This window comes from Schistocerca nitens, chromosome 11 (genome assembly GCF_023898315.1).
Source record: "Schistocerca nitens isolate TAMUIC-IGC-003100 chromosome 11, iqSchNite1.1, whole genome shotgun sequence".
Classification (NCBI taxonomy): Eukaryota; Metazoa; Arthropoda; class Insecta; order Orthoptera; family Acrididae; genus Schistocerca; species Schistocerca nitens.
The window spans coordinates 42,674,801-42,689,461 of NC_064624.1; positions in this window are offsets into that span (position 1 = coordinate 42,674,801).

The window sequence follows — 14,661 nt, forward strand, 5'->3', positions numbered from 1 at the left end:
TTTTCTTCACTTTGAAGATGTGATTATACTGGTGACGAGATATTGGCTACCCTAAGAGAGTCACAGTGTTTCCTGCCAGTTGCTCACCCAAATACACATTCTTTAGATACTGTTTCCAGTGTGCCTGAAGAGATACGCCACTAGTTGTGTATCTTAAGGGACATATAGATACATTTGCAAGGGGTTTCTTGAAGTTGGTGATGTGATTATGTTGGTGACGAGGCATTGGCTACCTTAAGAGAGTCATAGTGCTTCCTGCCAGTTGCTCACCCAAATACACATTATTAGATACTGTGGCCAGTCTGCCTGAAGCGATACGCCACTAGTAGTGTATCTTAAGAGAAACATCGTTACTCTTGCCAGCGTTTTCTTGACTTTGAAGATGTGATTATACTGGTGACGAGATATTGGCTACCCTAAGAGAGTCACAGTGTTTCCTGCCAGTTGCTCACCCAAATACACATTCTTTAGATACTGTTTCCAGTGTGCCTGAAGAGATACGCCACTAGTTGTGTATCTTAAGGGACATATAGATACATTTACAAGGGGTTTCATGAAGTGGGTGATGTGATTATGTTGGTGACGAGGCATTGGCTACCTTAAGAGAGTCATAGTGCTTCCTGCCAGTTGCTCACCCAAATACACATTTTTAGATACTGTGGCCAGTCTGCCTGAAGCGATACGCCACTAGTTGTGTATCTTAAGAGAAACATCGTTACTCTTGCCAGCGTTTTCTTGACTTTGAAGATGTGATTATACTGGTGACGAGATATTGGCTACCCTAAGAGAGTCATAGTGCTTCCTGCCAGTTGCTCACCCAAGTACACATTTTTAGATACTGTGGCCAGTCTGCCTGAAGCGATACGCCACTAGTTGTGTATCTTAAGAGAAACATCGTTACTCTTGCCAGCGTTTTCTTGACTTTGAAGATGTGATTATACTGGTGACGAGGCATTGGCTACCTTAAGAGAGTCATAGTGCTTCCTGCCAGTTGCTCACCCAAATACACATTTTTAGATACTGTGGCCAGTCTGCCTGAAGCGATACGCCACTAGTTGTGTATCTTAAGAGAAACATCGTTACTTTTGCCAGCGTTTTCTTCACTTTGAAGATGTGATTATACTGGTGACGAGATATTGGCTACCCTAAGAGAGTCACAGTGTTTCCTGCCAGTTGCTCACCCAAATACACATTCTTTAGATACTGTTTCCAGTGTGCCTGAAGAGATACGCCACTAGTTGTGTATCTTAAGGGACATATAGATACTTTTGCAAGGGGTTTCTTGAAGTTGGTGATGTGATTATGTTGGTGACGAGGCATTGACTACCTTAAGAGAGTCATAGTGCTTCCTGCCAGTTGCTCACCCAAATACACATTTTTAGATACTGTGGCCAGTCTGCCTGAAGCGATACGCCACTAGTTGTGTATGTTAAGAGAAACATCGTTACTCTTGCCAGCGTTTTCTTGACTTTGAAGATGTGATTATACTGGTGACGAGATATTGGCTACCCTAAGAGAGTCACAGTGTTTCCTGCCAGTTGCTCACCCAAATACACATTCTTTAGATACTGTTTCCAGTGTGCCTGAAGAGATACGCCACTAGTTGTGTATCTTAAGGGACATATAGATACATTTGCAAGGGGTTTCTTGAAGTTGGTGATGTGATTATGTTGGTGACGAGGCATTGGCTACCTTAAGAGAGTCATAGTGCTTCCTGCCAGTTGCTCACCCAAATACACATTTTTAGATACTGTGGCCAGTCTGCCTGAAGCGATACGCCACTAGTTGTGTATCTTAAGAGAAACATCGTTACTCTTGCCAGCGTTTTCTTCACTTTGAAGATGTGATTATACTGGTGACGAGATATTGGCTACCCTAAGAGAGTCACAGTGTTTCCTGCCAGTTGCTCACCCAAATACACATTCTTTAGATACTGTTTCCAGTGTGCCTGAAGAGATACGCCACTAGTTGTGTATCTTAAGGGACATATAGATACTTTTGCAAGGGGTTTCTTGAAGTTGGTGATGTGATTATGTTGGTGACGAGGCATTGGCTACCTTAAGAGAGTCATAGTGCTTCCTGCCAGTTGCTCACCCAAATACACATTTTTAGATACTGTGGCCAGTCTGCCTGAAGCGATACGCCACTAGTTGTGTATCTTAAGAGAAACATCGTTACTCTTGCCAGCGTTTTCTTGACTTTGAAGATGTGATTATACTGGTGACGAGATATTGGCTACCCTAAGAGAGTCACAGTGTTTCCTGCCAGTTGCTCACCCAAATACACATTCTTTAGATACTGTTTCCAGTGTGCCTGAAGAGATACGCCACTAGTTGTGTATCTTAAGGGACATATAGATACATTTTCAAGGGGTTTCTTGAAGTTGGTGATGTGATTATGTTGGTGACGAGGCATTGGCTACCTTAAGAGAGTCATAGTGCTTCCTGCCAGTTGCTCACCCAAATACACATTATTAGATACTGTGGCCAGTCTGCCTGAAGCGATACGCCACTAGTTGTGTATCTTAAGAGAAACATCGTTACTCTTGCCAGCGTTTTCTTGACTTTGAAGATGTGATTATACTGGTGACGAGATATTGGCTACCCTAAGAGAGTCACAGTGTTTACTGCCAGTTGCTCACCCAAATACACATTCTTTAGATACTGTTTCCAGTGTGCCTGAAGAGATACGCCACTAGTTGTGTATCTTAATGGACATATAGATACATTTGCAAGGGGTTTCTTGAAGTTGGTGATGTGATTATGTTGGTGACGAGGCATTGGCTACCTTAAGAGAGTCATAGTGCTTCCTGCCAGTTGCTCACCCAAATACACATTTTTAGATACTGTGGCCAGTCTGCCTGAAGCGATACGCCACTAGTTGTGTATCTTAAGAGAAACATCGTTACTCTTGCCAGCGTTTTCTTGACTTTGAAGATGTGATTATACTGGTGACGAGATATTGGCTACCCTAAGAGAGTCACAGTGTTTCCTGCCAGTTGCTCACCCAAATACACATTCTTTAGATACTGTTTCCAGTGTGCCTGAAGAGATACGCCACTAGTTGTGTATCTTAAGGGACATATAGATACATTTGCAAGGGGTTTCTTGAAGTTGGTGATGTGATTATGTTGGTGACGAGGCATTGGCTACCTTAAGAGAGTCATAGTGCTTCCTGCCAGTTGCTCACCCAAATACACATTTTTAGATACTGTGGCCAGTCTGCCTGAAGCGATACGCCACTAGTTGTGTATCTTAAGAGAAACATCGTTACTCTTGCCAGCGTTTTCTTCACTTTGAAGATGTGATTATACTGGTGACGAGATATTGGCTACCCTAAGAGAGTCACAGTGTTTCCTGCCAGTTGCTCACCCAAATACACATTCTTTAGATACTGTTTCCAGTGTGCCTGAAGAGATACGCCACTAGTTGTGTATCTTAAGGGACATATAGATACTTTTGCAAGGGGTTTCTTGAAGTTGGTGATGTGATTATGTTGGTGACGAGGCATTGGCTACCTTAAGAGAGTCATAGTGCTTCCTGCCAGTTGCTCACCCAAATACACATTTTTAGATACTGTGGCCAGTCTGCCTGAAGCGATACGCCACTAGTTGTGTATCTTAAGAGAAACATCGTTACTCTTGCCAGCGTTTTCTTCACTTTGAAGATGTGATTATACTGGTGACGAGATATTGGCTACCCTAAGAGAGTCACAGTGTTTCCTGCCAGTTGCTCACCCAAATACACATTCTTTAGATACTGTTTCCAGTGTGCCTGAAGAGATACGCCACTAGTTGTGTATCTTAAGGGACATATAGATACATTTGCAAGGGGTTTCTTGAAGTTGGTGATGTGATTATGTTGGTGACGAGGCATTGGCTACCTTAAGAGAGTCATAGTGCTTCCTGCCAGTTGCTCACCCAAATACACATTATTAGATACTGTGGCCAGTCTGCCTGAAGCGATACGCCACTAGTAGTGTATCTTAAGAGAAACATCGTTACTCTTGCCAGCGTTTTCTTGACTTTGAAGATGTGATTATACTGGTGACGAGATATTGGCTACCCTAAGAGAGTCACAGTGTTTCCTGCCAGTTGCTCACCCAAATACACATTCTTTAGATACTGTTTCCAGTGTGCCTGAAGAGATACGCCACTAGTTGTGTATCTTAAGGGACATATAGATACATTTACAAGGGGTTTCATGAAGTGGGTGATGTGATTATGTTGGTGACGAGGCATTGGCTACCTTAAGAGAGTCATAGTGCTTCCTGCCAGTTGCTCACCCAAATACACATTTTTAGATACTGTGGCCAGTCTGCCTGAAGCGATACGCCACTAGTTGTGTATCTTAAGAGAAACATCGTTACTCTTGCCAGCGTTTTCTTGACTTTGAAGATGTGATTATACTGGTGACGAGATATTGGCTACCCTAAGAGAGTCATAGTGCTTCCTGCCAGTTGCTCACCCAAGTACACATTTTTAGATACTGTGGCCAGTCTGCCTGAAGCGATACGCCACTAGTTGTGTATCTTAAGAGAAACATCGTTACTCTTGCCAGCGTTTTCTTGACTTTGAAGATGTGATTATACTGGTGACGAGGCATTGGCTACCTTAAGAGAGTCATAGTGCTTCCTGCCAGTTGCTCACCCAAATACACATTTTTAGATACTGTGGCCAGTCTGCCTGAAGCGATACGCCACTAGTTGTGTATCTTAAGAGAAACATCGTTACTTTTGCCAGCGTTTTCTTCACTTTGAAGATGTGATTATACTGGTGACGAGATATTGGCTACCCTAAGAGAGTCACAGTGTTTCCTGCCAGTTGCTCACCCAAATACACATTCTTTAGATACTGTTTCCAGTGTGCCTGAAGAGATACGCCACTAGTTGTGTATCTTAAGGGACATATAGATACTTTTGCAAGGGGTTTCTTGAAGTTGGTGATGTGATTATGTTGGTGACGAGGCATTGACTACCTTAAGAGAGTCATAGTGCTTCCTGCCAGTTGCTCACCCAAATACACATTTTTAGATACTGTGGCCAGTCTGCCTGAAGCGATACGCCACTAGTTGTGTATGTTAAGAGAAACATCGTTACTCTTGCCAGCGTTTTCTTGACTTTGAAGATGTGATTATACTGGTGACGAGATATTGGCTACCCTAAGAGAGTCACAGTGTTTCCTGCCAGTTGCTCACCCAAATACACATTCTTTAGATACTGTTTCCAGTGTGCCTGAAGAGATACGCCACTAGTTGTGTATCTTAAGGGACATATAGATACATTTGCAAGGGGTTTCTTGAAGTTGGTGATGTGATTATGTTGGTGACGAGGCATTGGCTACCTTAAGAGAGTCATAGTGCTTCCTGCCAGTTGCTCACCCAAATACACATTTTTAGATACTGTGGCCAGTCTGCCTGAAGCGATACGCCACTAGTTGTGTATCTTAAGAGAAACATCGTTACTCTTGCCAGCGTTTTCTTCACTTTGAAGATGTGATTATACTGGTGACGAGATATTGGCTACCCTAAGAGAGTCACAGTGTTTCCTGCCAGTTGCTCACCCAAATACACATTCTTTAGATACTGTTTCCAGTGTGCCTGAAGAGATACGCCACTAGTTGTGTATCTTAAGGGACATATAGATACTTTTGCAAGGGGTTTCTTGAAGTTGGTGATGTGATTATGTTGGTGACGAGGCATTGGCTACCTTAAGAGAGTCATAGTGCTTCCTGCCAGTTGCTCACCCAAATACACATTTTTAGATACTGTGGCCAGTCTGCCTGAAGCGATACGCCACTAGTTGTGTATCTTAAGAGAAACATCGTTACTCTTGCCAGCGTTTTCTTGACTTTGAAGATGTGATTATACTGGTGACGAGATATTGGCTACCCTAAGAGAGTCACAGTGTTTCCTGCCAGTTGCTCACCCAAATACACATTCTTTAGATACTGTTTCCAGTGTGCCTGAAGAGATACGCCACTAGTTGTGTATCTTAAGGGACATATAGATACATTTGCAAGGGGTTTCTTGAAGTTGGTGATGTGATTATGTTGGTGACGAGGCATTGGCTACCTTAAGAGAGTCATAGTGCTTCCTGCCAGTTGCTCACCCAAATACACATTATTAGATACTGTGGCCAGTCTGCCTGAAGCGATACGCCACTAGTTGTGTATCTTAAGAGAAACATCGTTACTCTTGCCAGCGTTTTCTTGACTTTGAAGATGTGATTATACTGGTGACGAGATATTGGCTACCCTAAGAGAGTCACAGTGTTTACTGCCAGTTGCTCACCCAAATACACATTCTTTAGATACTGTTTCCAGTGTGCCTGAAGAGATACGCCACTAGTTGTGTATCTTAATGGACATATAGATACATTTGCAAGGGGTTTCTTGAAGTTGGTGATGTGATTATGTTGGTGACGAGGCATTGGCTACCTTAAGAGAGTCATAGTGCTTCCTGCCAGTTGCTCACCCAAATACACATTTTTAGATACTGTGGCCAGTCTGCCTGAAGCGATACGCCACTAGTTGTGTATCTTAAGAGAAACATCGTTACTCTTGCCAGCGTTTTCTTGACTTTGAAGATGTGATTATACTGGTGACGAGATATTGGCTACCCTAAGAGAGTCACAGTGTTTCCTGCCAGTTGCTCACCCAAATACACATTCTTTAGATACTGTTTCCAGTGTGCCTGAAGAGATACGCCACTAGTTGTGTATCTTAAGGGACATATAGATACTTTTGCAAGGGGTTTCTTGAAGTTGGTGATGTGATTATGTTGGTGACGAGGCATTGGCTACCTTAAGAGAGTCATAGTGCTTCCTGCCAGTTGCTCACCCAAATACACATTTTTAGATACTGTGGCCAGTCTGCCTGAAGCGATACGCCACTAGTTGTGTATCTTAAGAGAAACATCGTTACTCTTGCCAGCGTTTTCTTCACTTTGAAGATGTGATTATACTGGTGACGAGATATTGGCTACCCTAAGAGAGTCACAGTGTTTCCTGCCAGTTGCTCACCCAAATACACATTCTTTAGATACTGTTTCCAGTGTGCCTGAAGAGATACGCCACTAGTTGTGTATCTTAAGGGACATATAGATACTTTTGCAAGGGGTTTCTTGAAGTTGGTGATGTGATTATGTTGGTGACGAGGCATTGTCTACCTTAAGAGAGTCATAGTGCTTCCTGCCAGTTGCTCACCCAAATACACATTTTTAGATACTGTGGCCAGTCTGCCTGAAGCGATACGCCACTAGTTGTGTATCTTAAGAGAAACATCGTTACTCTTGCCAGCGTTTTCTTCACTTTGAAGATGTGATTATACTGGTGACGAGATATTGGCTACCCTAAGAGAGTCACAGTGTTTCCTGCCAGTTGCTCACCCAAATACACATTCTTTAGATACTGTTTCCAGTGTGCCTGAAGAGATACGCCACTAGTTGTGTATCTTAAGGGACATATAGATACATTTGCAAGGGGTTTCTTGAAGTTGGTGATGTGATTATGTTGGTGACGAGGCATTGGCTACCTTAAGAGAGTCATAGTGCTTCCTGCCAGTTGCTCACCCAAATACACATTATTAGATACTGTGGCCAGTCTGCCTGAAGCGATACGCCACTAGTTGTGTATCTTAAGAGAAACATCGTTACTCTTGCCAGCGTTTTCTTCACTTTGAAGATGTGATTATACTGGTGACGAGATATTGGCTACCCTAAGAGAGTCACAGTGTTTCCTGCCAGTTGCTCACCCAAATACACATTCTTTAGATACTGTTTCCAGTGTGCCTGAAGAGATACGCCACTAGTTGTGTATCTTAAGGGACATATAGATACATTTGCAAGGGGTTTCTTGAAGTTGGTGATGTGATTATGTTGGTGACGAGGCATTGGCTACCTTAAGAGAGTCATAGTGCTTCCTGCCAGTTGCTCACCCAAATACACATTTTTAGATACTGTGGCCAGTCTGCCTGAAGCGATACGCCACTAGTTGTGTATCTTAAGAGAAACATCGTTACTCTTGCCAGCGTTTTCTTGACTTTGAAGATGTGATTATACTGGTGACGAGATATTGGCTACCCTAAGAGAGTCATAGTGCTTCCTGCCAGTTGCTCACCCAAGTACACATTTTTAGATACTGTGGCCAGTCTGCCTGAAGCGATACGCCACTAGTTGTGTATCTTAAGAGAAACATCGTTACTCTTGCCAGCGTTTTCTTGACTTTGAAGATGTGATTATACTGGTGACGAGGCATTGGCTACCTTAAGAGAGTCATAGTGCTTCCTGCCAGTTGCTCACCCAAATACACATTTTTAGATACTGTGGCCAGTCTGCCTGAAGCGATACGCCACTAGTTGTGTATCTTAAGAGAAACATCGTTACTCTTGCCAGCGTTTTCTTCACTTTGAAGATGTGATTGTACTGGTGACGAGATATTGGCTACCCTAAGAGAGTCACAGTGTTTCCTGCCAGTTGCTCACCCAAATACACATTCTTTAGATACTGTTTCCAGTGTGCCTGAAGAGATACGCCACTAGTTGTGTATCTTAAGGGACATATAGATACTTTTGCAAGGGGTTTCTTGAAGTTGGTGATGTGATTATGTTGGTGACGAGGCATTGACTACCTTAAGAGAGTCATAGTGCTTCCTGCCAGTTGCTCACCCAAATACACATTTTTAGGTACTGTGGCCAGTCTGCCTGTGGCGATACGCCACTAGTTGTGTATGTTAAGAGAAACATCGTTACTCTTGCCAGCGTTTTCTTGACTTTGAAGATGTGATTATACTGGTGACGAGATATTGGCTACCCTAAGAGAGTCACAGTGTTTCCTGCCAGTTGCTCACCCAAATACACATTCTTTAGATACTGTTTCCAGTGTGCCTGAAGAGATACGCCACTAGTTGTGTATCTTAAGGGACATATAGATACATTTGCAAGGGGTTTCTTGAAGTTGGTGATGTGATTATGTTGGTGACGAGGCATTGGCTACCTTAAGAGAGTCATAGTGCTTCCTGCCAGTTGCTCACCCAAATACACATTTTTAGATACTGTGGCCAGTCTGCCTGAAGCGATACGCCACTAGTTGTGTATCTTAAGAGAAACATCGTTACTCTTGCCAGCGTTTTCTTGACTTTGAAGATGTGATTACTGGTGACGAGATATTGGCTACCCTAAGAGAGTCACAGTGTTTCCTGCCAGTTGCTCACCCAAATACACATTCTTTAGATACTGTTTCCAGTGTGCCTGAAGAGATACGCCACTAGTTGTGTATCTTAAGGGACATATAGATACTTTTGCAAGGGGTTTCTTGAAGTTGGTGATGTGATTATGTTGGTGACGAGGCATTGGCTACCTTAAGAGAGTCATAGTGCTTCCTGCCAGTTGCTCACCCAAATACACATTTTTAGATACTGTGGCCAGTCTGCCTGAAGCGATACGCCACTAGTTGTGTATCTTAAGAGAAACATCGTTACTCTTGCCAGCGTTTTCTTGACTTTGAAGATGTGATTATACTGGTGACGAGATATTGGCTACCCTAAGAGAGTCACAGTGTTTCCTGCCAGTTGCTCACCCAAATACACATTCTTTAGATACTGTTTCCAGTGTGCCTGAAGAGATACGCCACTAGTTGTGTATCTTAAGGGACATATAGATACTTTTGCAAGGGGTTTCTTGAAGTTGGTGATGTGATTATGTTGGTGACGAGGCATTGGCTACCTTAAGAGAGTCATAGTGCTTCCTGCCAGTTGCTCACCCAAATACACATTTTTAGATACTGTGGCCAGTCTGCCTGAAGCGATACGCCACTAGTTGTGTATCTTAAGAGAAACATCGTTACTCTTGCCAGCGTTTTCTTCACTTTGAAGATGTGATTATACTGGTGACGAGATATTGGCTACCCTAAGAGAGTCACAGTGTTTCCTGCCAGTTGCTCACCCAAATACACATTCTTTAGATACTGTTTCCAGTGTGCCTGAAGAGATACGCCACTAGTTGTGTATCTTAAGGGACATATAGATACATTTGCAAGGGGTTTCTTGAAGTTGGTGATGTGATTATGTTGGTGACGAGGCATTGGCTACCTTAAGAGAGTCATAGTGCTTCCTGCCAGTTGCTCACCCAAATACACATTTTTAGATACTGTGGCCAGTCTGCCTGAAGCGATACGCCACTAGTTGTGTATCTTAAGAGAAACATCGTTACTCTTGCCAGCGCTTTCTTGACTTTGAAGATGTGATTATACTGGTGACGAGATATTGGCTACCCTAAGAGAGTCACAGTGTTTCCTGCCAGTTGCTCACCCAAATACACATTCTTTAGATACTGTTTCCAGTGTGCCTGAAGAGATACGCCACTAGTTGTGTATCTTAAGGGACATATAGATACTTTTGCAAGGGGTTTCTTGAAGTTGGTGATGTGATTATGTTGGTGACGAGGCATTGGCTACCTTAAGAGAGTCATAGTGCTTCCTGCCAGTTGCTCACCCAAATACACATTTTTAGATACTGTGGCCAGTCTGCCTGAAGCGATACGCCACTAGTTGTGTATCTTAAGAGAAACATCGTTACTCTTGCCAGCGTTTTCTTGACTTTGAAGATGTGATTATACTGGTGACGAGATATTGGCTACCCTAAGAGAGTCACAGTGTTTCCTGCCAGTTGCTCACCCAAATACACATTCTTTAGATACTGTTTCCAGTGTGCCTGAAGAGATACGCCACTAGTTGTGTATCTTAAGGGACATATAGATACATTTGCAAGGGGTTTCTTGAAGTTGGTGATGTGATTATGTTGGTGACGAGGCATTGGCTACCTTAAGAGAGTCATAGTGCTTCCTGCCAGTTGCTCACCCAAATACACATTTTTAGATACTGTGGCCAGTCTGCCTGAAGCGATACGCCACTAGTTGTGTATCTTAAGAGAAACATCGTTACTCTTGCCAGCGTTTTCTTGACTTTGAAGATGTGATTATACTGGTGACGAGATATTGGCTACCCTAAGAGAATCACAGTGTTTCCTGCCAGTTGCTCACCCAAATACACATTCTTTAGATACTGTTTCCAGTGTGCCTGAAGAGATACGCCACTAGTTGTGTATCTTAAGGGACATATAGATACTTTTGCAAGGGGTTTCTTGAAGTTGGTGATGTGATTATGTTGGTGACGAGGCATTGGCTACCTTAAGAGAGTCATAGTGCTTCCTGCCAGTTGCTCACCCAAATACACATTTTTAGATACTGTGGCCAGTCTGCCTGAAGCGATACGCCACTAGTTGTGTATCTTAAGAGAAACATCGTTACTCTTGCCAGCGTTTTCTTGACTTTGAAGATGTGATTATACTGGTGACGAGATATTGGCTACCCTAAGAGAGTCACAGTGTTTCCTGCCAGTTGCTCACCCAAATACACATTCTTTAGATACTGTTTCCAGTGTGCCTGAAGAGATACGCCACTAGTTGTGTATCTTAAGGGACATATAGATACATTTGCAAGGGGTTTCTTGAAGTTGGTGATGTGATTATGTTGGTGACGAGGCATTGGCTACCTTAAGAGAGTCATAGTGCTTCCTGCCAGTTGCTCACCCAAATACACATTTTTAGATACTGTGGCCAGTCTGCCTGAAGCGATACGCCACTAGTTGTGTATCTTAAGAGAAACATCGTTACTCTTGCCAGCGTTTTCTTGACTTTGAAGATGTGATTATACTGGTGACGAGATATTGGCTACCCTAAGAGAGTCACAGTGTTTCCTGCCAGTTGCTCACCCAAATACACATTCTTTAGATACTGTTTCCAGTGTGCCTGAAGAGATACGCCACTAGTTGTGTATCTTAAGGGACATATAGATACTTTTGCAAGGGGTTTCTTGAAGTTGGTGATGTGATTATGTTGGTGACGAGGCATTGGCTACCTTAAGAGAGTCATAGTGCTTCCTGCCAGTTGCTCACCCAAATACACATTTTTAGATACTGTGGCCAGTCTGCCTGAAGCGATACGCCACTAGTTGTGTATCTTAAGAGAAACATCGTTACTCTTGCCAGCGTTTTCTTGACTTTGAAGATGTGATTATACTGGTGACGAGATATTGGCTACCCTAAGAGAGTCACAGTGTTTCCTGCCAGTTGCTCACCCAAATACACATTCTTTAGATACTGTTTCCAGTGTGCCTGAAGAGATACGCCACTAGTTGTGTATCTTAAGGGACATATAGATACTTTTGCAAGGGGTTTCTTGAAGTTGGTGATGTGATTATGTTGGTGACGAGGCATTGGCTACCTTAAGAGAGTCATAGTGCTTCCTGCCAGTTGCTCACCCAAATACACATTTTTAGATACTGTGGCCAGTCTGCCTGAAGCGATACGCCACTAGTTGTGTATCTTAAGAGAAACATCGTTACTCTTGCCAGCGTTTTCTTGACTTTGAAGATGTGATTATACTGGTGACGAGATATTGGCTACCCTAAGAGAGTCACAGTGTTTCCTGCCAGTTGCTCACCCAAATACACATTCTTTAGATACTGTTTCCAGTGTGCCTGAAGAGATACGCCACTAGTTGTGTATCTTAAGGGACATATAGATACATTTGCAAGGGGTTTCTTGAAGTTGGTGATGTGATTATGTTGGTGACGAGGCATTGGCTACCTTAAGAGAGTCATAGTGCTTCCTGCCAGTTGCTCACCCAAATACACATTTTTAGATACTGTGGCCAGTCTGCCTGAAGCGATACGCCACTAGTTGTGTATCTTAAGAGAAACATCGTTACTCTTGCCAGCGTTTTCTTGACTTTGAAGATGTGATTATACTGGTGACGAGATATTGGCTACCCTAAGAGAGTCACAGTGTTTCCTGCCAGTTGCTCACCCAAATACACATTCTTTAGATACTGTTTCCAGTGTGCCTGAAGAGATACGCCACTAGTTGTGTATCTTAAGGGACATATAGATACATTTGCAAGGGGTTTCTTGAAGTTGGTGATGTGATTATGTGGGTGACGAGGCATTGGCTACCTTAAGAGAGTCATAGTGCTTCCTGCCAGTTGCTCACCCAAATACACATTTTTAGATACTGTGGCCAGTCTGCCTGAAGCGATACGCCACTAGTTGTGTATCTTAAGAGAAACATCGTTACTCTTGCCAGCGTTTTCTTGACTTTGAAGATGTGATTATACTGGTGACGAGATATTGGCTACCCTAAGAGAGTCACAGTGTTTCCTGCCAGTTGCTCACCCAAATACACATTCTTTAGATACTGTTTCCAGTGTGCCTGAAGAGATACGCCACTAGTTGTGTATCTTAAGGGACATATAGATACTTTTGCAAGGGGTTTCTTGAAGTTGGTGATGTGATTATGTTGGTGACGAGGCATTGGCTACCTTAAGAGAGTCATAGTGCTTCCTGCCAGTTGCTCACCCAAATACACATTTTTAGATACTGTGGCCAGTCTGCCTGAAGCGATACGCCACTAGTTGTGTATCTTAAGAGAAACATCGTTACTCTTGCCAGCGTTTTCTTGACTTTGAAGATGTGATTATACTGGTGACGAGATATTGGCTACCCTAAGAGAGTCACAGTGTTTCCTGCCAGTTGCTCACCCAAATACACATTCTTTAGATACTGTTTCCAGTGTGCCTGAAGAGATACGCCACTAGTTGTGTATCTTAAGGGACATATAGATACTTTTGCAAGGGGTTTCTTGAAGTTGGTGATGTGATTATGTTGGTGACGAGGCATTGGCTACCTTAAGAGAGTCATAGTGCTTCCTGCCAGTTGCTCACCCAAATACACATTTTTAGATACTGTGGCCAGTCTGCCTGAAGCGATACGCCACTAGTTGTGTATCTTAAGAGAAACATCGTTACTCTTGCCAGCGTTTTCTTCACTTTGAAGATGTGATTATACTGGTGACGAGATATTGGCTACCCTAAGAGAGTCACAGTGTTTCCTGCCAGTTGCTCACCCAAATACACATTCTTTAGATACTGTTTCCAGTGTGCCTGAAGAGATACGCCACTAGTTGTGTATCTTAAGGGACATATAGATACTTTTGCAAGGGGTTTCTTGAAGTTGGTGATGTGATTATGTTGGTGACGAGGCATTGGCTACCTTAAGAGAGTCATAGTGCTTCCTGCCAGTTGCTCACCCAAATACACATTTTTAGATACTGTGGCCAGTCTGCCTGAAGCGATACGCCACTAGTTGTGTATCTTAAGAGAAACATCGTTACTCTTGCCAGCGTTTTCTTCACTTTGAAGATGTGATTATACTGGTGACGAGATATTGGCTACCCTAAGAGAGTCACAGTGTTTCCTGCCAGTTGCTCACCCAAATACACATTCTTTAGATACTGTTTCCAGTGTGCCTGAAGAGATACGCCACTAGTTGTGTATCTTAAGGGACATATAGATACATTTGCAAGGGGTTTCTTGAAGTTGGTGATGTGATTATGTTGGTGACGAGGCATTGGCTACCTTAAGAGAGTCATAGTGCTTCCTGCCAGTTGCTCACCCAAATACACATTATTAGATACTGTGGCCAGTCTGCCTGAAGCGATACGCCACTAGTTGTGTATCTTAAGAGAAACATCGTTACTCTTGCCAGCGTTTTCTTCACTTTGAAGATGTGATTATACTGGTGACGAGATATTGGCTACCCTAAGAGAGTCACAG